The sequence below is a fragment of the Mobula hypostoma genome, chromosome 12 (genome assembly GCF_963921235.1).
Source record: "Mobula hypostoma chromosome 12, sMobHyp1.1, whole genome shotgun sequence".
Lineage (NCBI taxonomy): Eukaryota > Metazoa > Chordata > Chondrichthyes > Myliobatiformes > Myliobatidae > Mobula > Mobula hypostoma.
In genome coordinates, this window is record NC_086108.1 from 8,574,077 (window position 1) to 8,599,851 (window position 25,775).

The 25,775-nt window shown below is 47.6% G+C and overlaps 1 protein-coding gene across 1 annotated transcript in view; it reads left to right on the plus strand.

Annotated features, from left to right (window-relative positions):
* The window catches only part of ppp1r14ab (protein phosphatase 1, regulatory (inhibitor) subunit 14Ab), a 101,703-nt gene that overhangs the window by 15,978 nt on the left and 59,950 nt on the right, over positions 1-25,775 (plus strand). The window lies entirely within an intron of this gene.

The following is a 25,775-nucleotide window of genomic DNA, read 5'->3' on the forward strand; positions in this document are numbered from 1 at the left end:
TGAATTGTATTTATTTCTTACATCCTTCACATACACGAGGAGCAAATATTTTTGTTACGTCTCCATCTAAATGTGAAATGTGTAATCATAGTGATTTATAATTATAATAAATAGAACAGTCAATATAACAATATAGAGACACTATGATTGGAGGCATTGTGGACAGCGAGGAAGGCTTTCAAAGCTTTGCAGAGGGATCTGGACCAACTGGAAAAATGGGCCAGAAAATAGCAGATGGAATTTAATGCAGACAAGTGCGAGGGGTTGCATTTTGGAAGTACAAATCAAGGTAGGACTTACACAATAAATAGTAGGGCACTGAAGAGCATGGAGGAACAAAGGGATCTGGGAGTTCAGATACATAATTCCCTGAAAGTGGCGTCACAGGTAGACAGGGTTGTAAAGAAGGCTTTTGGCATCCTGGCTTTCATAAATCAAAGTATTGAGTATAGGAGTTGGGATGTTATGGGGAGGTTGTATAAGACATTTGTGAGGCCAAATTTGGAGTATTGTGTACAGTTCTGGTCACCTAACTATAGGAAGGATATCAATAAGATTGAAAGAGTGCAGAGAAGATTTACTAGGATGTTGCCGGGTCTTCAGGAGTTGAGTTACAGGGAAAGATTGAACAGGTTAGGGCTTTATTCCTTGGAGCGTAGAAGAATGAGGGGAGATTTGATAGAGGTTTACAAAATTATGAGGGATATAGACAGAGTAAATGTGAATAGGCTCTTTCCACTTAGGAGAGATAAATACGAGAGGACATGGCTTTAGGGTGAAAGGGGAAAGGTTAGGGGGAACATTAGGGAGAACTTCACTCAGAAAGTGGTGGGAGTGTGGAACAAGCTGCCATCTGACGTGGTAAATGTGGGCTCACTCTTAAATTTCAAGAATAAATTGGGTAGATACAAAGGTGGGAGAGGTTTGGAGGCTTATGGACTGGATGCAGGTCAATGGCACTAGCGGAATAATGTTTCGGCACAGACTAGAAGGGCCAAATGGCCTGTTTTCTGTGCTGTAGTGTTCTATGGTTCTAGAGTACACTCAGATCAGTGTGAGTTCATCAGTCTGATGGCCTGGTAGAAGAAACTGTCCTGGAGCTTGTTGGTCCTGGCTTTAATGTTGCAGTACTGCTTCCCGGACGGTAGCAGCTGGAATAGATTGTGGTTATGGTGACTTAAAAACATAGAAACATAGAAAATAGGTGCAGGAGTAGGCCATTCGGCCCTTCGAGCCTGCACCGCCATTCAGTATGATCATGGCTGATCATCCAACTCAGAACCCTGTACCTGCCTTCTCTCCATACCCCCTGATTCCTTTAGCCACAAGGGCCATATCTAACTCCCTCTTAAATATAGCCAATGAACTGGCCTCAAATGTTTCCTGTGGCAGAGAATTCCACAGATTCACCACTCTCTGTGTGAAGAAGTTTTTCCTCATCTCAGTCCTAAAAGGCTTCCCCTTTATCCTCAAACTGTGACCCCTCGTTTTGGGCTTCCCCAACATTGGGAACAACCTTCCTGCATCTAGCCTGTCCAATCCCTTTAGGATTTTATACGTTTCAATCAGATCCCCCCTCAATCTTCTAAATTCCAGAGAGTACAAGCCTAGTCGATCCAGTCTTTCATCATATGAAAGTCCTGCCATCCCAGGAATTAATCTAGTGAACCTTCTTTGTACTCCCTCTATGGCAAGAATGTCTTTCCTCAGATTAGGGGATCAAATAAGATTAAGATGCATGGAATCTGCGGCAAATTGACTGCTTGGACTCCGAACTGGCTTGTGCAAAGAGGACAGGGTAGTGAGTGGAGGGACTTACTCACACTGGAGGTCTATAATTAGTGGAGTTCCGCAAAGTCTGTGTTGGGAACTCTGATGTTTGTGATGTATATAAATGACCTGGATGAAAATGTAGGTGGGTGGGTTAGTAAATTTATGGATAACAGCAAGATTGGTGCAGTTGTGGATAGCGTAGAAGACTGGCAAAGAACACAGCACAATATCGATCAGTATCTATATGGACCACAACTCTGGCTGCTTACCCTCCCACTTAAAAATGTTGAGAGCTCTGTCTGAGATGCCTTGGATTCCAGCACCTGGGATGCCACATACCATCCCGGAATCTCGTTCTCATCCACAGAACTTCCTTTCTGTTCGCCTAACTAATGAATCCCCTTGAACCACAGCTCGCCTCTTGTCCCCCGCTTTCCTTCTGAGCCACAGAGCCTGGAGACTGGACTGCTGTGACTTTTCTCTGCCATGCCATCCCCCTCAACAGTATCCAAAGTGAATTACCTGTTGTTGAGGGGGATGGCCACAGGGGTACTCTGCATTGGCTGTTCACCCTCCTGACTCTCACCCAGTTTCCTGTGTTGTTTTACCTTGGGTGTAACAACCTCTCCATACACCCTGTCTATCACCCCCTCAGCCTCCTGAATTATCCAGAATTCATCCAGTTCCAGCTCCAACTCCCTAACATGGAGTGTTAGAAGCTGCAGCTGGATGCACTTCTTGCAGTTATAGTTGTCAGGGACACTGGAGGTCTCCTTGCTTAACCACATACTGCAAGAAAACCATCCAAATATCCTGCCTGTTATCTTGACTGCTCTATGCTTCTGTTGGTTTTTTAAAAAGCTTCCCAATCCTCTAACTTCCCATTCATTTTTGCTATATTATATATCCTCTCTTGCTTTATGCTGTCGCTGACTTCTTTTGACAGCCATGGTTTCCTCACCCTCCCTTTAGAATATTTCTTCATCTTTAGGATGTATCGATTCTGCACATTCCCAATTACCCTGGATCACCAGCAACTGCTGTTCTGCTATCATCTCCGCCAGTATCCCCTTCCAATCGACTTTGGCCAGCTCCTCTCTCATGCCTCTGTAATTCCCTTTACTCCACTGTAATAATGATGCATCTGACTTCATCTTCTCCTCAAACTGCAGGATGAATTGTATCATATGATGACGACGATCTCCGAAGGGTTCCTTTGCTTTCTGCTCCCGAATCAAATCTGCTTCATTATACAACACCCAATCCAGAGTTGCTTTTCTCTTAGTGGGCCCAACGACAAGCTGCTCTAAAATGCCATCTTGTAGATATTCTACAAATTCCCTTTGGTGGGTTCCAGCAACAACTTGATTTTCCCAATGTACCTGCATATTGAAATACACCATTGCTATCGTAATATTGTCCTTATTACATGCCTTTTCTATTACCTGTTGAAATTTCTATCCCACTTCCTGTCTACTGTTTGGCAGCCTGTACATAACCCCCGACAGAGTCTTTTTACCTTGCAGGTCCTTAACTCTACCCACAAGGATTCAACATTTTCCATTCCTATGTCACCTCTCTCTCTGGCTTTGATTTCAGTTTTTTACCAACAGAGCCTCCCCTACCCCTCTGCCTACCAGCCTGTCCTTTTGATAAAATGTGTTTCCTTGATTGTTCAAATGCTCTAAGGTCAAATTTAACATCAGAGAAATGTATGCAATATACATTCTGAAATGCTGCTTCTTCACAAACATCCACGAAAACTGAGAATGCCCCAAAGAATGAACAACAGTTAATCGTGAGAACCCCAAAGTCCCCCCCAGCTCCCCCCTCCCGCGCGTAAGCAGCAGCGAGCAACAATCCCCCCTCCCCCCACCAGCAAAAGAAAACGTGCATTGGTACCATCACCGAGTCCAAGCGTGTGCTAAGCAACAGGAAAGACACAGACCAAAGTTACTCCAAAGGCTTTGCATTTCATCCGACATTTGACAAACCGAAGGTTCTCTCTCTCCCTGGCAAGGGAGAGGGAAACATAACAACAACCCGCTGGTTTACGATATTAGAAGTCCGTTTTGTCACTTTTTTCGAGCTCGATGTCTGAAGATCACAAAGAACTCGGGTCTTTGGGCCCACAGCAAAAGATTTTCAGGCCTCCCTGACGACACATAAGCCTCCTGCCACGATATCGACCCCTCAATCCGCCCATCTCCAGAGCCCCGAGACTTGGGTCCCTAATGATCCTACGGGCCCTTTTTACGTACCTGTCCTTGTAAATGTGCTGAATCATGGAAAGTTCACAACTACAGATGTGCTGGGCTGTCCGCACCACTCTCTGTCCTGTGATTAAGGGAGGTACAGTTCCCATATCAGGCAGTGATGCAGCCAGTCAGGATGCTCTCAATTGATCCTCTGTAGAAAGTTCTCAGGATTTGGGGGCCCATACCAAACAACTTCAACCATCTGAGGTGAAAGAGGCACTGTTGTGCCTTTTTCACCACACAGCTGGTGTGTACAGACCATTTGAGATCCTCAGTGATGTGAATGCCAAGGAACTTAAAGCTGTTCACCCTCTCAACCCTGGATCCATTGATATCAATAGAGGTTAGCCTGTCTCCATTCCTCCTGTAGTCCACAACCAGCTCCTTTGTTTTGCGACATTGTAGAGCAATGGGTGTAGTGTATATGGATTTCAGTAAGGTATTTGACAAAGTTCCCCATGCGAAGCTCATTCAGAAAGTAATGAGGCAGGGGGTCCAAGGAGTCCTTGCTTTGTGGATCCAGAACTGGCTTGACCACAGAAGGCAAAGGGTGGTTGTGGATAGTTCATATTTTGCATGGAGGACAGAGACCAGTGGTGTGCCTCAGGGATCTGCTCTGAGACCCCTTCTATTCGTGATTTTTAGAAATGACCTGGATGAGGAAGTAGAAGGGTGGGTTAGTAAGTTTGCTGATGATACAAAAGTTGGGGGTGTTGTGGATAGTCTGGAGGGTTGTCAGAGGTTACAGTGGGACATCGATAGGATGCAGAACTAGGATGACAAGTGGCAAATGGAGTTCAACCGAGATAAATGTGAAGTGGTTCAGTTCGGTAGGTCAAATTTGAAGACAGAATAGAATATTAATGGTAAGACTCTTGGCAGTGTGGAGGATCAGTGAGATCTTAGTGTCTGTGTCCATAAGACACTCAAAGCTGCTGCGCAGGTTGACAGTGTTGTTACGAAGGCATATGGTGTGTTGCCCTTAATCAATTGTGGGATTGAGTTCAAGAGTCGTGTTACAGCTGTATAATACCTTGGTTAGACCCCGCTTGCAGTACTGTCTTCAGTTCTGGTCACCTCATTACAGGAAGGCTGTGGATGCTGTAGAGAGAGTGCTGAGGAGACTTAAAAGGATGCTGCCTGAATTGGGGAACATGCCTTATGAGAATAGGTTGAGTGAACTTGGCCTTTTCTCCTTGGAGCGACGGAGGATGAGAGGTGATCTGATAGAGGTGTATAAGATGACGACAGGCATTGATCATGTGGATAGTCTGAGGCTTTTTCTCAGGGCTGAAATGGCTAACATGAGGGGGCATAGTTTTAAGGTGCTGGGAAGTAGGTACAAGGGGTATGTCAGGTAAGTTTTTCCACACAGAGAGTGGTGGGAGCATGGAATGCACTGCCGGTGAGGGTTGTAGAGGCGGATACAATAGGGTCTTTTAAGAGACTCTTAGATAGGTACGTGGAGCTTAGGAAAATAGAGAGCTATGCGGTAGGGAAATTTCTAGGCAGCTTCTAGAGTAGGTTACATTGTGTTGTAGATTTTCTATGTTCTACTTGTATCACGCAGGAGTGTGGAAAAACAAGAAATTAACTTTTCTTGAATATAACATGGTTAATTACATAAGTGCTGATGCTTTGCAATAGTTCAACTAAGCTAAAAATGTTTTGTCAATGATTTTCATTTGCACTCAGTGTCTGAGGCTTCTCACTTAAGTGTCCAACAATAATCAGCCAGCATTGACGGATTCCAGTTGCCCTGATACCGTTTCTCCATGACTGCAATGTCCTGGTGAAATCTTTCACCATGCTCATCACTGACAGTGCCAAGATTTGCAGGGAAGAAATCTAAATGGGAACGCAGAAAATGAATCTTTAGTGACATGTTGCACTTCATGGTTTTGTATGCCTGAAGCATGTTAACCAGCTACACGTAGTTTAGTGCTCTGTAGTTGCTAAGAAAATATTCAGCAACATCCTTGAAAGCCTTCAAGGGATTTATTTTTTCTTTTTCTCTTTCTCCTTTGGTCCCACGATAAGTTTTTCTTTTTTTTCAATTTTTTATTTTTATTTGGATAAGGAATTCACAAGTATCATGAATTTTTTCAGATGCATAACCTTTTCCATTTTTTATATATGTATAAATCTATAATTATTTATACATTCCTAAGTACACATTAAGATGATATAAAAAGAAATTAGACACTTAAATAGATAATTATGTGCAGTTGAAATTCTACTCTATTAGGCTAAGTAATGATATTAGTTGTTAAGAAAAATAGTAATAATAGTGGATTAATAATAATTTCCATATATCTCTTCTGGACCATTTCTTTCTGGTCCAAAAAATATTGTATGTAAGCCTATGTAACTACCATTGTAGGTGTTTATATCCTAACTTGTTCATGTTTGCTCCTGATAAGTTTTTCTAATTGCCTGAGATTGATGCCCTGTTTGATTTGTGGTCCAACAAAAATGCCTGCCTTAATCTTGGCATCAGTTATTCTTAGTTGAATTAAGAATTGAAGTAACAAATGTAGGCAATTCTTTTTAAAAAACGGCGCGTGATAGGGAAATTTCATGGTGATTTTCATAATCCGTCACTTACACCAAAAAGTTTTCAGGAAGCAAGATCTTTGTTGTCCAGTGTTATAAAGATGAGCTTTATTTGTCATATGTACATGGAAACGTGCACAGAAATGCATGGTTTGTGTCAACAGCCAGCATGGTCCGAGAATCGTGTTGGGGACAGCCCCCAAGTGTTGCCATGCCTCCAGTACCAAGGTAGCATGTCCACGGTTCGCTCACCCTAATGTCGTATATCCTTGGTGCACATCTAGTGGACACGATGGTCCCAGAGACCAACGAGACCAACGCAACCAACAGTGACGAATGCAAACAGTTCACAAAACTACTCCTTCTTTTAACTACACGCCGACTATTAATCTGTGTTTTTGAGCCAACTGATCTGGCGCTTTCATTCTCTCGGAGGAAATGTGGCGCAGTTGAGTGTGTGGCCTGATGGCAGAGCACGAACTCCTGATTGGCTCCAATTCTCGACCAAACTCGCCAATTAAAGCATCGAGCAAGATTAAAATCAACGTGGACGACAGCAGAAGGCGAGCAGGTATTCTATAATCGTTACCCAGTACACCCACGTGTGCAGATACTCAACAAAACCGAACTGCTATTCCTGCACTCTCAAGGCAAGAGTCGAGCCGGTTCTGCTCCGCCACGTTTAACTCCGCTCTCCACGGCACTGAGTCTGAGACCGTGACACTGTTCCACGTTTTGTGCCTGCGAGCTTCGTGGCAGTTTGATCCGCTGCGAGATGAACTGACACCGAGACCATGGGCCTGCACCGGCTGCTCTGGGATCGCGCCTGTGGACTCAGTCTGGTTTTGAATGCTGTTGCTCATTTTTTTTTAGATTATGAGGACACTCAGTCCTCGTTTATTGTCACTTAGAAATGCATGCATTAAAAAATGATACAACGTTCCTCCAGAATGATATCACAAGAAAACACAGGACAAACCAAGACTAAAGCTGACAAAACCACATAATTATAACATAGTTACAACAGTGCAAATCAATACCATAATTTGATAAAGAGCAGACCATGGGCACGGTAAAAAAAAGTCTCAAAGTCCCGATCGACTCATCATCTCACGCAGACGGCGGAAGGGAGAAACTCTCCCTGCCATGAACCTCCAAGCGCCGCCAACTTGCCAATGCAGCACCATTGGAAGCACCCGACCGCAGCGGACTCTGAGTCCGTCCCAAAACTTCGAGCCTCCGACACAGCCTCTCCGAGCACCATCCTCTGCCAAGTGCTTCGAACCTGCCGCAGCCGCCAAGCAACAGGCAAAGCCGAGGACTCGGGGCCTTCTCCTGAGATTCTGGACCACACAGTAGCAGCAGCAGCGAAGCAGGCATTTCAGAAGTTTCACCATATATTCCTCCATGCTCTCATGTCGGTCTCCATCAAATCAGGATTGTGCACAGCACCCTACTTGACGGATAACAGACATCACCACCAGAGTGGCCGCTGCGAGCTGCGTCGCGCCGCCATCTTCTTCTCCCGCCTCCTTTTACAGTTCGGAGATTGATTGATCCATCAAACACTCATCATATCAGAATCAGGATTATTATCACCGCATGTGACATGAAATTTGTTAACTTAGCAGCAGCAGTTCAATGCAATACATAATCTAGCAGAGAGAAAAAAAATAATAATAAATAAAATAAAACATAATAAATAAACAAGTAAATGAATTACATATATTGAATAGATTATTTAAAAATGTGCAAAGACAAATACTATATATTTTAAAAAAAAATGTAGTAGTGTCCAAAGCTTCAAAGTCCATTCAGGAATCAGATGGCAGAGGGGAAGAAGCTGTTCCTGAATCGCTGAGTGTGTGCCTTCAGGCTTCTGTACCTCCTACCTGATGGTAACAGTGAGAAAAGGACATGCCCTGGGTGTTGGAGGTCTTTAATAATGGACGCTGCCTTTCTGAGACACCGCTCCCTAAAGACATCCTGGGTACTTTGTAGGCTAGTGCCCAAATGGAGCTGACTAGATTTACAACCGTCTGCAGCTTGTTTCGGTCCTGTGCAGTAGCCCCTCCATACCAGACAGTGATGCAGCCTATCAGAATGCTCTCCACGATACAACTATAGAAGTTTTTGAATGTATTTGTTGACATGCCAAATCGCTTCAAACTCCTAATAAAGTATAGCTGCTGCCTTCACTTTGTTATAACTACATCAATATGTTGGGATCACGTTAGATCCTCAGAGATCTTGACACCCAGGAACTTGAAGCTGCTCACTGTCTGCACTTCTGATCCCTCTGAGGATTGGTACGTGTTCCTTCGTCTTACCCTTCCTGAAGTCCACAATCAGCTCCTTAACCCTTGCGTTCCCAAAATCATTCTCATCAACCTCCTCTGAGCCCTCTCCAATGTCAGCACGTCCCTTCTATGATAAGGGGCCCAGAACTGCTCAATACTCCAAGTGAAGCCTCACCAATACCTTTTACAGGCTCAACATTACATCCTTGTTTTTATATTCTAGTCTTCTCAAAATGAATGCTAACATTGCATTTGCCTTCCTCACCACCAACTCAACCTGCAAGTTAACCCTTAAGGAATCCTACATGAGGACTCCCCATAGTTCCATTAACTTCTCCAACATCTACCCCTCACCCACACACTGGGGGAATTTACAGCTGCCGGTAGCAACGAATTCCACAGATTCACCACCCTCTGGCTAAAGAAATTCCTCCTCATCTCTGTAATAAAATGGACATCCCTCTATTCTGAGGCTGTGTCCTTTGGTCCTAGACTCCCCCACCATCTTCTCCACATCTGTTTTATTTAGGCCTTTCAATATTCGATAGTTTTCAATGAGATCCACCCCCCCCCCCCACAACACACACATTCTTCAATGAGTACAGGCCCAGAGCCATAAAATGCATAAGAAAGCAATTATGAAAAAGGGCAGTGTTAGTTCATAAATTAGCCCGATCCCCACTGAATGCTGGAACAGCTTTGAGGGTCGGGCCAGTTCTCTTCGCTGCTTTGCAATATTTACTCCACTCTTTGCTGCACTGAGGCTGTGGGCCTGCTCTGGGCCCATATCTATGGGCTCTGTGACTTTTACTCTGCTGTGTGCTGTGCTGAGCTGAGGCTGTGGGCCTGCTCTGGGCCCATATCCACGGGCTCTGTGACTTTTACTCTGCTGTGTGCTGAGCTGAGGCTGTGGGCCTGCTCTGGGCCCATACCTACGGGCTGTGTGACTTTTACTCTGCTGTGTGCTGAGCTGAGGCTGTGGGCCTGCTCTGGGCCCATACCTACGGGCTGTGTGACTTTTACTCTGCTGTGTGCTGAGCTGAGGCTGTGGGCTGTGCTGGCTGCTCCCAGCTTCGTGTCTGAGGACTCACTTTCAGTCTAAATGCTATCTGCTCATTTTGTTGTTTGCACGATTTGTTTTTTTTCCTCTCTGTCTCCACACATTGGGCGCTTGTCGTTTTTTTTTATGGGTTCTTTTGTGTTTCTTTGTTTTGTGGCTGCCTGTAAGGAGACAAATCCCAAGATTGTATAGTGTATACATGAATCGATAATAAATGTACTTTGAACTTTAAGGGACTGAGTTCATTGGCTCAGGAGACCTTCACGATAAGAATAAGGTTTAATGTCACTGGCGTAGTTTGTGAAATTTGTTAACTTTGCAGCAGCTGTGCAATGCAGTTCGTAATAACAGAGAAAAAACTGAATTACAGTAAGTGTGTGTAGATATGCTTTTAAATATATAGATAGCTAGATTTTAATAAAAGTAGTGCAGAAATAATTTTTTAAAAAAAGTTGTGAGGTAGTGTTCATGGGTTCGATGTCCATTCAGAAATCTGACGGCAGAGGGGAAGAAGTTGTTCCTGGCTCGTTGAGTGTGTGCCTTCAGGCTCCTGTACCTCCTCCCTGATGAGAAGAAGGCATGTCCTGGGTGCTGGGGGCCCTTAATGATGGATGCTGCCTTTTTGCGGCATCGCTTCTTGGGGATTGCTCTGGATACTGAATCGTGAGAATATCTGTGACCAGTATCTCAACCTAGTTCAGTGATCTTGTCAAGGGCAGGGCAGGAAGCCCTCAGAGTTGCTGCTCTTTACCCAGGTCCTGGAGGGACTAACCTTCGTACCAGGATATGTCCTGAACCTGCTCAACAGGTCCTGTACGTTACTGATTGAGAAATACTGCGTGGAAGTAGGGCTGTGCCTACCCTACCCTGCCCAACCTGTTTGGTGTGAATGGAAACACCGCGATGACGCTAGACGGCGAGATAAGGAGATGAAAGAGCCTTTTTGACCTTTCTCTCTACCCAGGAGAGCTTCTGATTCTCTTATTTGACCAATTTCAAACCAAAGTTCGCTTGTCTTTCATGGTCTGCAATGAATGGAAGACTTGTATTTCTCTCTCTGTTGAGTACCTTCACTCAAAAAAAAAAACGGGATCTCCCGGTTTCCACCCATTTCAATTCTACTTCCCGTTCCCATGCCGACATGTTGGTCCGTGGCCTGCTCTACAGCCACGATGAGGCCACACTCTGGTTGGAGGAACAACACTTTATATTCTGTCTGGGTAGCCCCCAACCTTATGACATGAACATCAATTTCTCAGACTTCCAGTAATTGCACCCCCCCTTTCAGCATTCCTGATTCCCGTTTCCCCTCTCATCTTATCTCGTTACCTGCCCATCCACCTCCCTCTGGTGTTCCTCCCCCCTCCCTTTCTTCTATGGTCTTCTGTCCTCTCCTATCAGATTCCCCTTCTCCAGCCCTTTATCTCTTTCACCAACCAACTTCCCAGTTGTTTACCCCTCTCCCAGTTTTACCTATCACCTGGCCATCTTGGACTACTTCCTCCCCTCTCCCCCACCCCCACACCATTTTTATTCTGGCACCTTCCCCCCTTCCTTTCCAGTCCTGATGAAGGTTCCTGGCCTGAGACGTCGACTGTCTATTCATTTCCATAGATGCTGCCTGACCTGCTGATTTTGTGTGTGTGTGTCGCTCTGGATTCCCAGCATCTGCAGAACCTCTTGTGACTTGTGTTTCTGTAGTGCCTTTCACAAGGATGTCTCAAAGTGCTTTGTAGCCACTGAGGCGCTACCCACCATGAATGCTGCCATTTTGTGCTTGTGTTCATTTTATTTTTTTTTTAATTCAGAGCTGCCGCCCAGTAACAGGCCCTCCCAGCCCAAAGAACCCGTGCCCGACCAACTCATGCGTCGTGGGAATGTGGGAGGATAGTGGAGCCGCCCGGAAGAAACCCACGCAGTCATGGGGAGAACGTAAAAACTCCTTGCAGACAGTGGTTTAGTTTCAGAGTAAGGGGCTGCTTGTTTCAGCCAGCAATAGGGAGTCATTTCTTCAAAGCTTTGAAGACACAGTTTTGGGTGACAGCGTGGAGGTGCGTCTCTACCCAAAGAGGTGTAAGGTGCTTCTACCCTCCGCTGGGGGTCACCTGTCTTGTAAAGACACTGCCCAGAAGAAAGCAATGGCAAGCTACTTCTGTGGAAAAGTTTGCCAAGAGCAATCACAGTCATGTGACCATGATCACCCACATCATATGACACGACACATGATGATGTCATATGACACAGCACATGATGATGATGAAAGATGAATTAGTTTTATTGGTCACCTGAAGGTGGACGCGTACAGTGAAATGTGTCATTTCTGTCAGATCACGTCAGTGAGGATTTGTGCTGAGGGTAGCCCGCCACACTTCGCCACCAACATAGCAGACCCACAACTCACTAGCACTCGCCCGTACGTCCTTAGAATGTGAAAGGACACCAAAGGAAACCCACGTGGTGGCGGGGAGAAAGTACAAACTCCCTACAGAGTCGAACCCTAACTGGTGATTGTTGGTGCTGTAAAGTGATCGCGCAACCCTCCGCACTACCGTGCTGCCGAGGTATGGAATCGTCAGAACTCATTACCTCGGAGCTGTGGAATCACGTGAAGGAGAGCAAGGCATAGGCAGGGTGGTTCTGAGCTGCCTGGGCGTCGAGGGGTTAACAGGAACGGGCGTGGAGGAGCAGGAACCGGGATCAGAGGGGGTCGAGATTTTATTGAACAGTAGTGCATACCCAAAGTGCCATATGGACGTCTGTCCCCCTGCCTGATGTTCCTCAATCATCAATATCCCATGAGAGCCCAGAGGAGACCATCTACAGCATCAGTGAGCAGCGGAGACATTATTGATTCTGGAGGGAAACTCCTTGGCCATTATCCGTAATTAATGTTCCTTCTGCTTTCCGGTGTCTGTGTGGGAATTGGTGTTGCCACATCTGTGAGCTGAAGTCAGCCAAATGATGGATTCCTATTGATAGGAATGCTGCCTGCAGGGAAGGGACCTTTAACCCTCCCCCGGAACACTTGGTGTATCGATTCCACGTCTTTCCCCTTCAGAACTGCTGGAATTGAAAGCCGTCAGGGAAGGGCCTCAGATCTCCTCCTGCAGATGCATCATGGAGAACATTCTAACTGGCGACAGAACCGTCTGGGGTGGGGGTGGGGGAAGCTACTGCACACGATCAAAGTAAGCTGCAAAGAGTCGTAAATGCAGCCAGCTGGCTCCATCACGGGCACTGGCCTCCGTAGTGGTCCAGGACATCTTCAAGGAGCGGTGCCTCAAGAAGGCAGCGTCCATTATAAATGACGCCCGTCACCCTGGTCATGCCCTCTTCTCATTGCTACCATCAGGGAGGAGGTACAGGAGCCCGAAGACACACACTCAGCATTTCAGGAACAGCTTCTTCCCTTCTGCCATCCAATTTCTGAATGGACAGTGAATCCACGAACATTACCTTGCGTAGCAACAGATTTTCCGACATATGCCGGCAATATTAAGCCCGATTCTGGTTCCTGAGGCAGACGCTCGGGGAGAGGGGCAGCCTGCTTCCTCTGCGGGACCCTGGGCTCTGAGCTGGCGGTCAACGCGATGCTATTACAGATCAGGGCGTTGCAGATCGGAATTTGGAGTTCAGTTCTGACGCCGTCTAAAGAGCTTGTGGATTCTCCCCATGAAACGTAGAAAACCTACAACACAATACAGGCCCTTCGGCCCACAAAGCTGTGCCGAACATGTCCTTACCTTAGTAGATTAATTGGTCATTAATAGTCCTGTGATTAGGCTAGGGTTAAATAGATGGGTTGCTAAGTGAGATAGCTTGTTGGGCTGGAAAGGCTTGTTCCCCACTGTATCTCTAAATAAGGCAATGGCAATCACTTCTGTGGAAAAATGTGCCAAGAACAGGGACCATGATCTCCCACATCATATGACTCGGCACATAATGATGTGCATTCTTTGCGTCAAATCAGCACGAATTGTGCTGCGGGAGCCGCCAGTGTTGTCACATTGCTGGTACAAGCATAGCAAACCCACAACTCACTGACCCTAACCCGTATGCCTTTGGACTGTGGGAAGGAAAGCAGAGCACTTGGAGGAAGCCCACAGGGTCATGGGAAGAACGTACAAACCTCCTGTAGACAGCGGCGGGAATTGAACCGCCGTCGTAATAGTGTTACACTAACCGCCACGCTGCTGCGCCTCCCACGTCTGCTGGTGCATGGACCCAATGTCCTCAGTCCATCCCAAATGCTCCTTGGGTTGGAGTCCCCTCTGTGTGCGGGGAGAGGGGAAAGGGCCTGGCTTTGCCGCGGTTGCCTACGTCGCTCTGCTGAACATTGTGAACGTCCCACGGGTGGCGGCGCTCGCGGGCTGCCCCAGCGCACTCTTGCGTTGTGTTGGTTGTTGACGCGAGTGAGGCGTTTCGCTGGTGGTTCGACGTGCACATGGCGAATAGATCTGGGTGTGGGCTCCTGAGCTCGGGGTCCAGACACTCGAAGGCACAGTCAACAGCGGCAGAGCTGATGTGTCAGGGTGGGGTGAATTGGGAGAGCGTGGATTGGGGGGGGGGTGGTGAGGGCTGGTGGAGGTTACACAGGCAGTGAGGGCCATTACCTTGAGGAGGAGATATTAAAATCCGAGGCATTCTCGAACCAGGAAGGCAGGTAGGTGAGTGTTTGGTAGTAGGTGCTTGGTGGGTCATCCTGGGCGCTGTGGGACGGAGGCCCTGTTTTTGTGTTCTGTCATGACCCCAAGAGCTCAGAGAGATGTGGAGAAGGAGCCCACAGGTGACATTAGACACTGGGATTTCAGAACCCCAGCATCTTACTCTCCTATATCTGTCAACACACATCAAAGTTGCTGGTGAATGCAGCAGGCCAGGCAGCATCTCTAGGAAGAGGTACGGTCAACGTTTCAGGCCGAGACCCTTCATCAGGACTCTTCACCAGCAACTTTGATGTGTGTTGCTTGAATTTCCAGCATCTGCAGAATTCCTCGTGTCTCCTATATCTGTGTTCTGTTCTGGTCACCTCCATTACAGGAAGGATGCGGAAGCTTTGGGGAGGGCGCAGAGGAGATCTATCAGGATGCTGCCTGGATTAGAGAGCATGTCTTATCAGGGATCAACTTTATTAGATAGTAGCATAACAGAAATAACATAGCAGTTAGCACGACACTTTACCGTACCGGTGACCCGAGTTCAATTCCTGTCACTGACTGTCAGGAGTTTGTACGTTCTCCCCGTGACTGCATGGGTTTCCTCCGGGTACAGTCCAAAGACGTACCGGTTAGTAGGTTAATTGGTTATTGTAAACTGTCCCGTGATTTGGCTAGGATTAAATCGGGGATTATTGGGCGGCATGGCTGAAAGGGCCTGTTGTGCACTGTGTCTCAATAAATAAATAAATAGATAGATAAGGTACATTTACATGTATTTGGAATTTACTGTGTGTTGGGGCAATGATGGCACATGAGGATAGGTTGAATGAGGTAGGGCTTTTCTTGTTAGAGAGGAGGAGGATGAGAGGTGACTTGATAGAGATGAGAGGAAAAGATCGAGTGGACAACCAGAGAATTTTTTTCTCTCAGGGCAGAAATATATAAGAGGACTTAACTTTTTAAGGTGATTGGAGGAAAGTATAAGGTGGATGTTAGATTTTTTTTATATAGAGTGGTGGTTCTGTGAAACACCCTACCAGGGGTGAAGGTAGAGGCAGATACATTGGGGACACTTAAGAGGCTCTTGGATAGGCACGTGACTAAAAGAGAAATGGAGTGCTATCTGAGAGAGAGCAAAGGGTTAAATTGCTCGGGGTAGGTTAAAAGGTCAGCACAACATCGTGGGACCAAGGGCCTATGTGCTGTTCTATGTTTGATGTTCTATCCCAGAGATTGTGAGAGTAAAGGAACTCAAAACCAGAGAGACAGATCTGCCTTCAGAACTGAGACGCCAGAGGTTGCTGATGCTGGAAGCTGAACTTGGGTCAGGCAGCACCCAATCTGCTGGAGGAACACAGCAGGTCAGGCAGCATCTGCGGGAGGAAATGGACAGTCGGTGTTTCAGGACAAGACCCTCCACCTGGACAGCCGGGCTCTGACCCGTTGTCTCATCTGGCAGTTCCAGTCCGACCCAAATTGTCGATTGTCCTCCTCTGTCGGTAGGTGCTGCCTGACCTGCCAAGTTCCTCCATTGGCTTCGTCAAGTTCAGAATCATTTCAAACCATCTCTCATTTCCCGTCACTGAAGTGGACAGGAAAACAAGTGCAGCCAAATAGTTCATGACCTGCCTGTGTGTCCGTGAGATGCGTTGGCTGAGGGAGGACCTTTAACACAGTCACAATGGCTGCTGGGTTCCAGGGATGGAGCAAGAGCTTTGGAATGTTCTTGGCTTTTGAGGTCGCTTTGTGATTTCGACTTGCTGAGATTTTGGTGTTGAGCTGCCAACAGTTGAGTATTGTTTCAAGAAGTCTCCAGAGGGAAAGAGATGAGCCGGAAATTGATGTCTGGGCCAGTATGGTCTCCAACTGGCATTGGTGCAACCTCAGTTGGAACACTGTGTGCAGTTTTGGGCCCCCTATCTTAGAAGTGATGTTCTGATGTTGGAGAGAGCTCAGAGAAAATTTACGAGAATGATTCCTGGAATGCAAGGGCTAACATATGAGGAGTGTTTTTGTCGGCTCTTGGACTGTATTCATTAGAGTATAGAAGAATGAGGGGGGATCTCATAGAAACATTTCGAATGTTGAAAGGGTTGGACAGAGTAGATGTGGAAAGGCTGTTTCCCTTGGTGGGTGAGTCCAGGACAAGAGGCCACAGTCTTAGAATTAGAGGGTACCCATTTAAAACAGAGATGAAGAGAAATTTTTATAGCCGGAGGGTCGTGGATTTATGGAATTCGTTGCCACAAACAGTTGTGGAGGCCCGATCATTGAGGATGTTTAAGGAGGAGATTGACAGGTAACTAATTAGTCAGGGTATCAAGGGATATGGGGAAAAAGCTGGAAATTGGAACAAGATGGGAGAATAGCTCATGGTGGAGTGGCGGAGCAGACTCGATGGGCTGAATGGCCTACTTCTGCTCCTTTGTCTTGTGATCTTGTGAACTCCTGAGTGATCTGAGGAGATGTGAGTGCCCCTCAAACTTGCAGCAAGATGGACAGCTGGAAATGCAACAGAAGTGTTTTCAAGACTGTAATACAGGGAATCAGAAGGGGAATCAGGTTTCATATCACCGGCATATATTGTGAAATTTGTTAATTTTGTGGCAGCAGTACATTGCAATACATAATAACAGGAAAAAAACTGAGAATTACAGTAAATGTGTACCTATTAGTTAAATAAGAAGAGCAAAAATAGAAATTTTAAAAAAGTAGTGAGGTAGTGTTGATGGGTTCAATGTCCATTCAGAAATCGGATGGCAGAGGGGAAGAAATTATTCCTGAATCGTTGAGTGTGTGCCTTCAGACTCCTGTAGCTCCTCCCTGATGGTAGCAGTGAGAAGAGGGCATAACCTGGGTGATAGCGGGTCCTTAATGATGGATGCCACCATTGTAGGGACTGGAAGTACCTACAAAGAACTGTGAGAACAGCTGAGAGGATCACTGGGGTCTCCTAGCATCCACTGGGAACATTTATCAGGAGCACTACATACACAGAGCCCTTAGTATTATCAGTGGTCTCACCCGTCCATCCAGCATCCTCTTTGAATTTCTACCATCAGGCAGGAGACTCTGATACATAAAGACAAGAACGATCAGGATGGGAAACAGATTCTTCCCTCAGGCCCCTAAACTCCCTGCCGCAACAAGTTCGAAGTGTCACTGGTTAGCCTGACAATATTTAATTTGCGCACTTTAGTTTGTTTATTTATGCACAATTAACTTGTAGATTTAATTCTTACTTTCCTGTGTTGTATGTGTGTTAAGTGTAGTACTGTGCTTTACACGCTGGTTCGGAGAAGCATTGTCTCGTTTGACAGTATACATGTATGTAGTTAAATGACAATAAACTTGACTTAAGGCATCATTCCTTGACGATATCCTGGAAACTATGGCGGCTGACTGAGTTTGCAAGACACTTTTGATCCCGTGCAGTAGCCCTTCCTCCCCCACCCCTCATAACAGATGGTGATGCAGCCAGTTAGAATACTCTCCAAGGTACATTTATAGAAATTTGAGAGAGTCCTTGGTGACAAATCATATCTCAAACTCCTAATGAAATATAGCTGCTGTTGTGCCTTCAGGGAATCCAGTCACCAACATGTACACTGCAGGTTACCGCAAACGACAAACTGACGACCCCCACAACCCAGGATCAACTCCTGCCTCTGCCCGTAAGGTGTTTGAACCTTCTCCTCTTGACCGCGTGGGTTCCCTCCGTGTGCTCCCGCAGTGCAAAGACGTGTGGGTTAGTAGGTGAATTGGTCACGTGGCTGTCATTGGGTGACGTGGGTTCGCTAGGCCAGAAGGGCCTGTTAGCATGTTGTATCTTTACTCAGAGGATGGTGAGAATGTGGAACAAGCTACCTGCATCTCAGTGTGTGAGAGAAATTTGGACAAATGTACTACAGTATATAGTAAATATGCTGTAATAACAATATACAAAGATGGAAGGAGAGAGAGTGAGAGGTGTAGCAGAAAAGAGCCAAGATGGTGAGGTAACACTCACAACACGCTGGAGGAACTCAGCAGGTCAGGCAGCATCCGTGGAAAAGATCGGTTGATGTTTCGGACTGGAACCCTTCGTCAGGACTGTAGAGGGAAGGGGCAGAGGCCCTATAAAGAAGGTGGGGGGAGGGTGGGAAGGAGAAGGCTGGTAGGTTCCAGGTGAAAAACCAGTAGAAAAAACAAGAGATCCCACTTCAACTCTGCTTCCCACTCCCATTTAGGTATATCCATACATGGCCTCCTCTACTGCCATGATGAGGCTAAACTCAGGTTGGAGGAGCAACACCTCATATACCGTCTAGGTAATCTCCAGCCCCTTGGTATGAACATAGAATTCTCCAACTTCCGGTAATTCCCTCCCCCTCCCTTCCCCTATCCCTATGTCACTCTGCCCCCTCCCCCAGGTGCCTATCACCTCCCTCATGGTTTCGCCTCCTTCTACTACCCATTGTGTTTTCCCCTATTCCTTCTTCACCTTTCCTGCCTATCACCTCTCTGCTTCCCCCCCCCCACCCCTTTATCTTTCCCCTTACTGGTTTTTCACCTGGAACCTACCAGCCTTCTCCTTCCCACCCTCCCCTCACCTTCTTTATAGGGCCTCTTCCCCCTCCCTCTACAGTCCTGACGAAGGGTTCCGGCCCGAAATGTCAACTCATCGTTTCCACGGATGCTGCCCGACCTGCTGAGTTCCTCCAGCGTGTTGTGAGTGTTGCTTTGACCCCAGCATCTGCAGATTACTTTGTGTTCAAGATGGAGAGGTGGTGTTCATGTGGTGCCGGGGTGGAAATGCGTCTCTACCAAAGGAGGTGTAAAGCACTCCTTCCCTCCACTGGCCTTCAGGTCTCCCTTGGGCAAGGTGTAGCACCTACACCCCCCCACCCCGATCAGGGTCACGTGAAACCACAGGAACGGGTGGTGGATGGTCGTATGAGCAGCTGGTGTATATCACAAGTCCTGGTTATGCGACCACTGATGTAAAGCAGACAATCTCTGAGAGTATTGATAATGGCTGGGGTCACCTGTCTTGTAAAGATACAGCAATGGCAAACACAGTCATAGTCATACTTTATTGATCCCGGGAGAAATTGGTTTTCGTTACAATTGCCCATAAATAAATAGTAATAGAACCATAAATAGTTAATAATATGTAAATTATGCCAGTAAATTATGAAGTAAGTCCAGGACCAGCCTATTGGCTCAGGGTGTCTGACCCTCCAAGGGAGAAGTTGTAAAGTTTGATGGCCACAGGCAGGAATGACCTCCTATGATGCTTTGTGTTACATCTCGGTGGAATGAGTCTCTGGCTGAATGTACTCCTGTGCCCACCCAGTACATTATGTAGTGGATGGGAGACATTGTCCAAGATGGCATGCAACTTAGACAGCATCCTCTTTTCAGACACCACTGTGAGAGAGTTCAGTTCCGTCCCCACAACATCACTGGCCTTACAAATGAGTCTGTTGATTCTGTTGGTGTCTGCTATCCTCAGCCTGCTGCCCCTGCACACAACAGCAAACATGATAGTACTGGCCACCACAGACTCGTAGAACATCCTCAGTATTGTCCCGCAGATGTTAAAGGACCTCAGTCTCCTCAGGAAATAGAGACAGCTCTGACCCTTCTTGTAGACAGCCTCAGTGTTCTTTGACCAGTCCAGTTTATTGTCGCTTCGTATCCCCAGGTATTTGTAATCCTCCACCATGTCCACACTGACCCCCTGGATGGAAACAGGGGTCACCAGTACCTTAGCTCTCCTCAGGTCTACCACCAGCTCCTTAGTCTTTTTCACATTAAGCTGCAGATAATTCTGCTCACACCATGTGACAAAGTTTCCTACCGTAGCCCTGTACTCAGCCTCATCTCCCTTGCTGATGCATCCAACTATGGCAGAGTCATCCGAAAACTTCTGAAGAGGACAAGACTCTGTGCAGTAGTTGAAGTCCGAGGTGTAAATGGTGAAGAGAAAGGGAGACAAGACAGTCCCCTGTGGAGCCCCAGTGCTGCTGATCACTCTGTCAGACACACAGTGTTGCAAGCACACGTACTGTGGTCTGCCAGTCAGGTAATCAAGAATCCATGACACCAGGGAAGCATCCACCCGCATCGCTGTCAGCTTCTCCCCCAGCAGAGCAGACCGGATGGTGTTGAATGCACTGGAGAAGTCAAAAAACATGACCCTCACAGTGCTCGCTGGCTTGTCCAGGTGGGCGTAGACAGGGTTTAGCAGGTAGACGATGGCATCCTCAACTCCTAGTCGGGGCTGGTAGGCGAACTGGAGGGGATCTAAGTGTGGTCTGACCATAGGCTGGAGCAGCTCCAGAACAAGACTCTTCAGGGTCTTCATGATGTGGGAGGTCAATGCCACCGGTCTGCAGTCATTGAGGCCGCTGGGGCGCGGCGTCTTCGGCACAGGGACGAGGCAGGATGTCTTCCACAGTACAGGAACCCTCCGGAGCCTCAGGCTCAGGTTGAAGACATGGCGAAGTACTCCACATAGCTGAGGGCACAGGCTTTGAGCACCCTGGTACTGACACCATCTGGTCCTGCAGCCTTGCTGGGGTTGAGACGTTTCAGCTGTCTTCTCACCTGTTCAGCTGTGAAGCCCACTGTGGTGGTTTCATGTGGGGAAGGAGTATAGTCATGAGAGCAGGGTGGGGGACTGTGAGGAGGGGTAGGAGGGGAGAGTGGAATATGTGTTGGTTGGTGGCCGACAACAGATGGCTCATGCGGGGGATGGGCAGGCGCCACAATGTCAAATCTGTTAAAGAACAGGTTAAGTTCATTGGCCCTGTCCACACTGCCTTCCGCTCCTCTGTTGCCAGTTTGCCAGAACCCAGTGATGGTTCTCATCCCCCTCCAGACCTCTCTCATGTTGTTCTGCTGGAGTTTCCATTCAAGCTTCCTCCTACACCTGTCTTTAGCCTCCCTGATCCTGGCTTTCAGGTCCCTCTGTATTGCCCTCAGCTCCTCCCTGTTTCCATCTCTAAACGCCCTCTTTTTGGCGTTCAGGATGTCCTTAATGTCCTTTGTCACTTCTGTAGTAAACTCTGCCAAGAGCAATCAGGATCACTATGATCGCCTACATCATACGACACGGCACATTAATGATGAGTGTCCTGTATGTGGGTTCATTGTCCGTTCAGCAATCTGATGACAGAGGGGCAGAAGCTGTTGCTGAATCGTTGAGTGTGTGCCTTCAGGCTCCCGTACCTCCTCCCCGAAGGCAGCAGTGAGAACAAGGTGTGACCTAAATGTTGAGGGTCCATTATGATGGACTCCATCTCTTTGAAGAACAGCACTAATGAGCAAGTACATAATGTTCTAGGACTTTCACAATCTCTTTACTCCAGATTTTTTTTTTAATTGCTTGGATTTCCCAGTTTCCCCAGTGAGATCTGAACCGCAGCGCAAGGCTGGCCTGGCCGGGCAACATTCTTGAAGTGCCTCCAGCCCCTTATCTACGGCAAGAGTGCGTTGCAATCGACTTGCTCTCGGCCAGATCCCATGAGCTTCAGGGAGAGAGGGCTGAGTCCCAATCCAGAAGCCCGAGTAGCTGTTTGCTGTCGGTGGAGTACTGACAGAGTGCCTCACGGGTGTTGGGGTGGGGGGCCAGTGGTGGTTGAGGAGGACTCTTGGCTACCCCTGCCTGGCTCAATGTTTTACTGAAGTGCTCACCTGGCTGGGGATACTTCAATTTGCAGCTTGCTGAGTACTTGTTGCAAAGCACTTTGGGTCGGGGGGTGGGGGGGAAAGAAAAGGCTTACAAATGGATGAGCAGGTTTGCTTTGGAAATGCAAGTCTGCCCTATATCTTGAAGCTGAGGTTCAAAATTCGAGCTACATTTATCATCAGAGAGCATATGTGTCATTGCACACTGCCCTGAGATTTATTTTCTTGTGGGCATTCACAGTAGAACAGACAAATACGATAGAATCAGTGAGAAACTACACACACACACACACAGGCTGACAAACAACCAGTGTGCACGAGAAAACAAACCGTGACAAAATAATGTGATGGGGGTGGTGTAAAACGCTGCTTCCCTCCGCCAGCCTACAGGTCACCCTGTGGACAAGGTGTAGCACCTGCTTAACCCGCCTCCTCTGCCCCCACCCAGAATCAGGATCACACGAAGCCATGGAAGCCGGTGCTGGACGGTCATATGAGCAGCCAGTGCATACCACAAGTCCTGGTTATGCGACCACTGACACCAAGCAGACAATCTCTGAAGAGTATTGATAATGGCTGGGGTCACCTGGTTTGTAAAGACATTGCCCAGAAGAAGGCAATGGCAAACCACTTCTGTAGAAAAAATTTGCCAAGAGCAGTCACAATCATGGAAAGACCGTGATCACCCACGTTGTACAACACGGCACAGAATGGTGGTGAATAATCCCGAGAATAATAATGCACTCCCAACGGGGAGGAGGCTACGTCAGGATCACCAGACTCAAAAACAGTTCCTTTTCCCCAAGCAGTAAGGCTGAACAACACCTGCACCTGCTACCCCACCCCTCCACACCCCCAACCACCACTATTTTATCATTTCCTGTCAGCCACCTTGCGTACAGACACCCCTGTGTCTAGCATCACTTTATGGACATACAATCTATCTGTGTATAGAAGCTATCCTATGCATTTATATTTAATTTTTATTATTATTGTGTTTTTTTTGTGCTACATCAGATCCAGAGTAACAATTATTTCGTTCTCCTTTTACACTTTGTGTACTGGAGGTGATATTAAACCACTTGGAATTTATCTTCTGCATGAGTAGCAAGTTTATTTTGATGGCTCCCACTCTTGAGTTTGAGGACTGCTTTTGATGTTACAGTGTAAACACTTGGCGCGAAGCTCCTGCAGCCCAGTTCCTACCGATCCTTTCTTCACCATAGAAGGGAAATCCATTTTTCCAGTGGTTTGCCCTTAAATAGTTTTGCCTGTGACAACATTGTTGGTGTCCACAACATCCAAGCATAACAGTGCAGGCCTAGAAACGACAGTGCATTCACTCCCTTCTGTCAGTCTCAGCTTCTCGAAACCCCTGCTGCCTGTATCTCTGCACCAGTGATGCCCAGCTCCCCCTCACTGACCGACGCAGGCTCTCACCCAGAGGCTCCAGGGCAGCTGGACGACAGCCACGTGAGTGACTGCTCAGCTAGCACACAGTAAGCACGGATCTGTTCTGCAGACCCAGGGGTACCTGACACACGGAACTTGAGTTCAAAATCCCCCTCCCCAGCGCTGTAACTCATCTGTCCATGATAGTCCCACCTCACTTTGCACACCATTCTCCGCACCCCCGTGATACCGGAGGGCAGATTCTGTCTCTGTGTGCCTCCCATTGGAGAGGAGATACACAGCAAGAGGGAGGGGTGCGGAGCACAGCATGCAAAGTGAGAATGGGCAGTGAGTTGCAGAATTGTGGAGGGGACTGAGAATTTTGCACTCAAGATTTGCGTGCTAGGTACCCTCTGTGTCCCCGGAACACATCCCCCCTCCCTCTCTCTATCACCCTCCCCTCTGGGTCCCAAACCCCATCCTCTCTCTCCTTCTTTCTCTGTGACCCCATCCCTCATAGATTCCACTCTGGCTGCTGCATCCCTCCTTCTCTCTGAGACCCCCTCCTCTACTTTGACACCCCACCCCTTTTTTCTCTGTGTTTCCTCTCTGGCCTCTGCAAATGCTCCCCCTTTGACCCCCTTCCAGCCTTTTGTGATCTTCTGGCATTCCCCTCCCAGCCCCACACCCCTCCCTCTTTCTGCTAATGCCCCCCCCCCAGGTTAACATTCCCCTCTGGACTCCGCACCCCTTTGGCCCCGACGCCCATCTTTCTCTGTCACCCTCTCCTCTGGCCCTTGCCCCCTCCTCATCTGTCACACTCCCCTCTGGCACCCGCACCCCTCCCTCTCTCTGTCACCCTCCCCTCCAGCACCCACACCCTTCTCTCGTTCTGCCAGTCCCCCTTCCCTCCACGTCATGCCCCTCCAACCCCCCACACCCCTCCCTTTCACTCTGTCACCCCCTCTAGCTCCAAGGTGAAGAGCAAAAGATGCTCAGGCCAGGGTATGTGACGGAGAGAGCTCGGATCTCAAACACCTGCAGGTTCAGTCACCGGTGGAGGGAGAGGGACTGAGGAAAGAGGGTAGAGGGTAATGAGGGGTCTGCAAGTTTGCCCTAGGACCATCCAGGTTTCTTGCCTGCTCTAGATTGCCCCAGTGTGTCGTAACCACGGTCACCCTAGCCTGGAGTGAGGCTGGAGAGGTGGCCGTTGCCTCCAGTGAGCCCGGTTTGATCGCAACCTTGGGCGTTATCTGTGTGGAGTTCGCACGTTCACCCTGGGTCACCCCAAATGCTCTCAAATCCCAACAAGGTGCAGGATGATTGTCCACTGCAGATTTTCCCCATGTGTAGCAACACACAGAATCCGGGTCAGAGCAGCGGAATAGGCTTTGGTTACTATAGGATTCATGTAAATGGAGCTTAATAATTAGCAGAGACCCGATGGGCAGAAGGGATGCTGTGTGACTGAGTCAATGTATGCAGTGAAACGTGACCTTCTAACCTCAGAGCATGGTGCTGCATTAGAATGGTGGATGGTGTGAACATTCAGTGTCCAAGGGCTAGAGTCTTTCTTGTGACATCTGATTGTAATGAGTCACAGAAAATTACAGCACAGAAACAGGCCCTTTGGCCCATCTAGTCCGTGCCAAACCATTTAAGCTGCCTACTCCCATGGACCCACACCAGGACCATAGCCCTCCAAACCCCTACCATCCATGTCCCTATCCAAACTTCTCTTAAACATTGAACTCGAGCTCACATCCACCACTTGCACTGGCAGCTCGTTCCACACTCTCACAGCACTCACCTTTCACCCTTAACCCATGAACTCTAATTGTAGTCCCACCCAATCTCAGTGGAAAAAGCCTGCTTGCATTTACCCCAGCTATACCCCTCATAATTTTGAATACCTCTTATCGAACCTCCCCACAGTTTTCTACATTCCAGGGTATAAAGTCCTAACCTGTTCAATCCTTCCTTTAACGCAGGTCCTCCAGACCCGACAACATCCTTGTAAATTTTCTCTGTACTCCTTCAACCTTATTTACATCTTTCTTGTGGGTAGGTGACCAAAAGTGCACACAATACCCCAAATTAG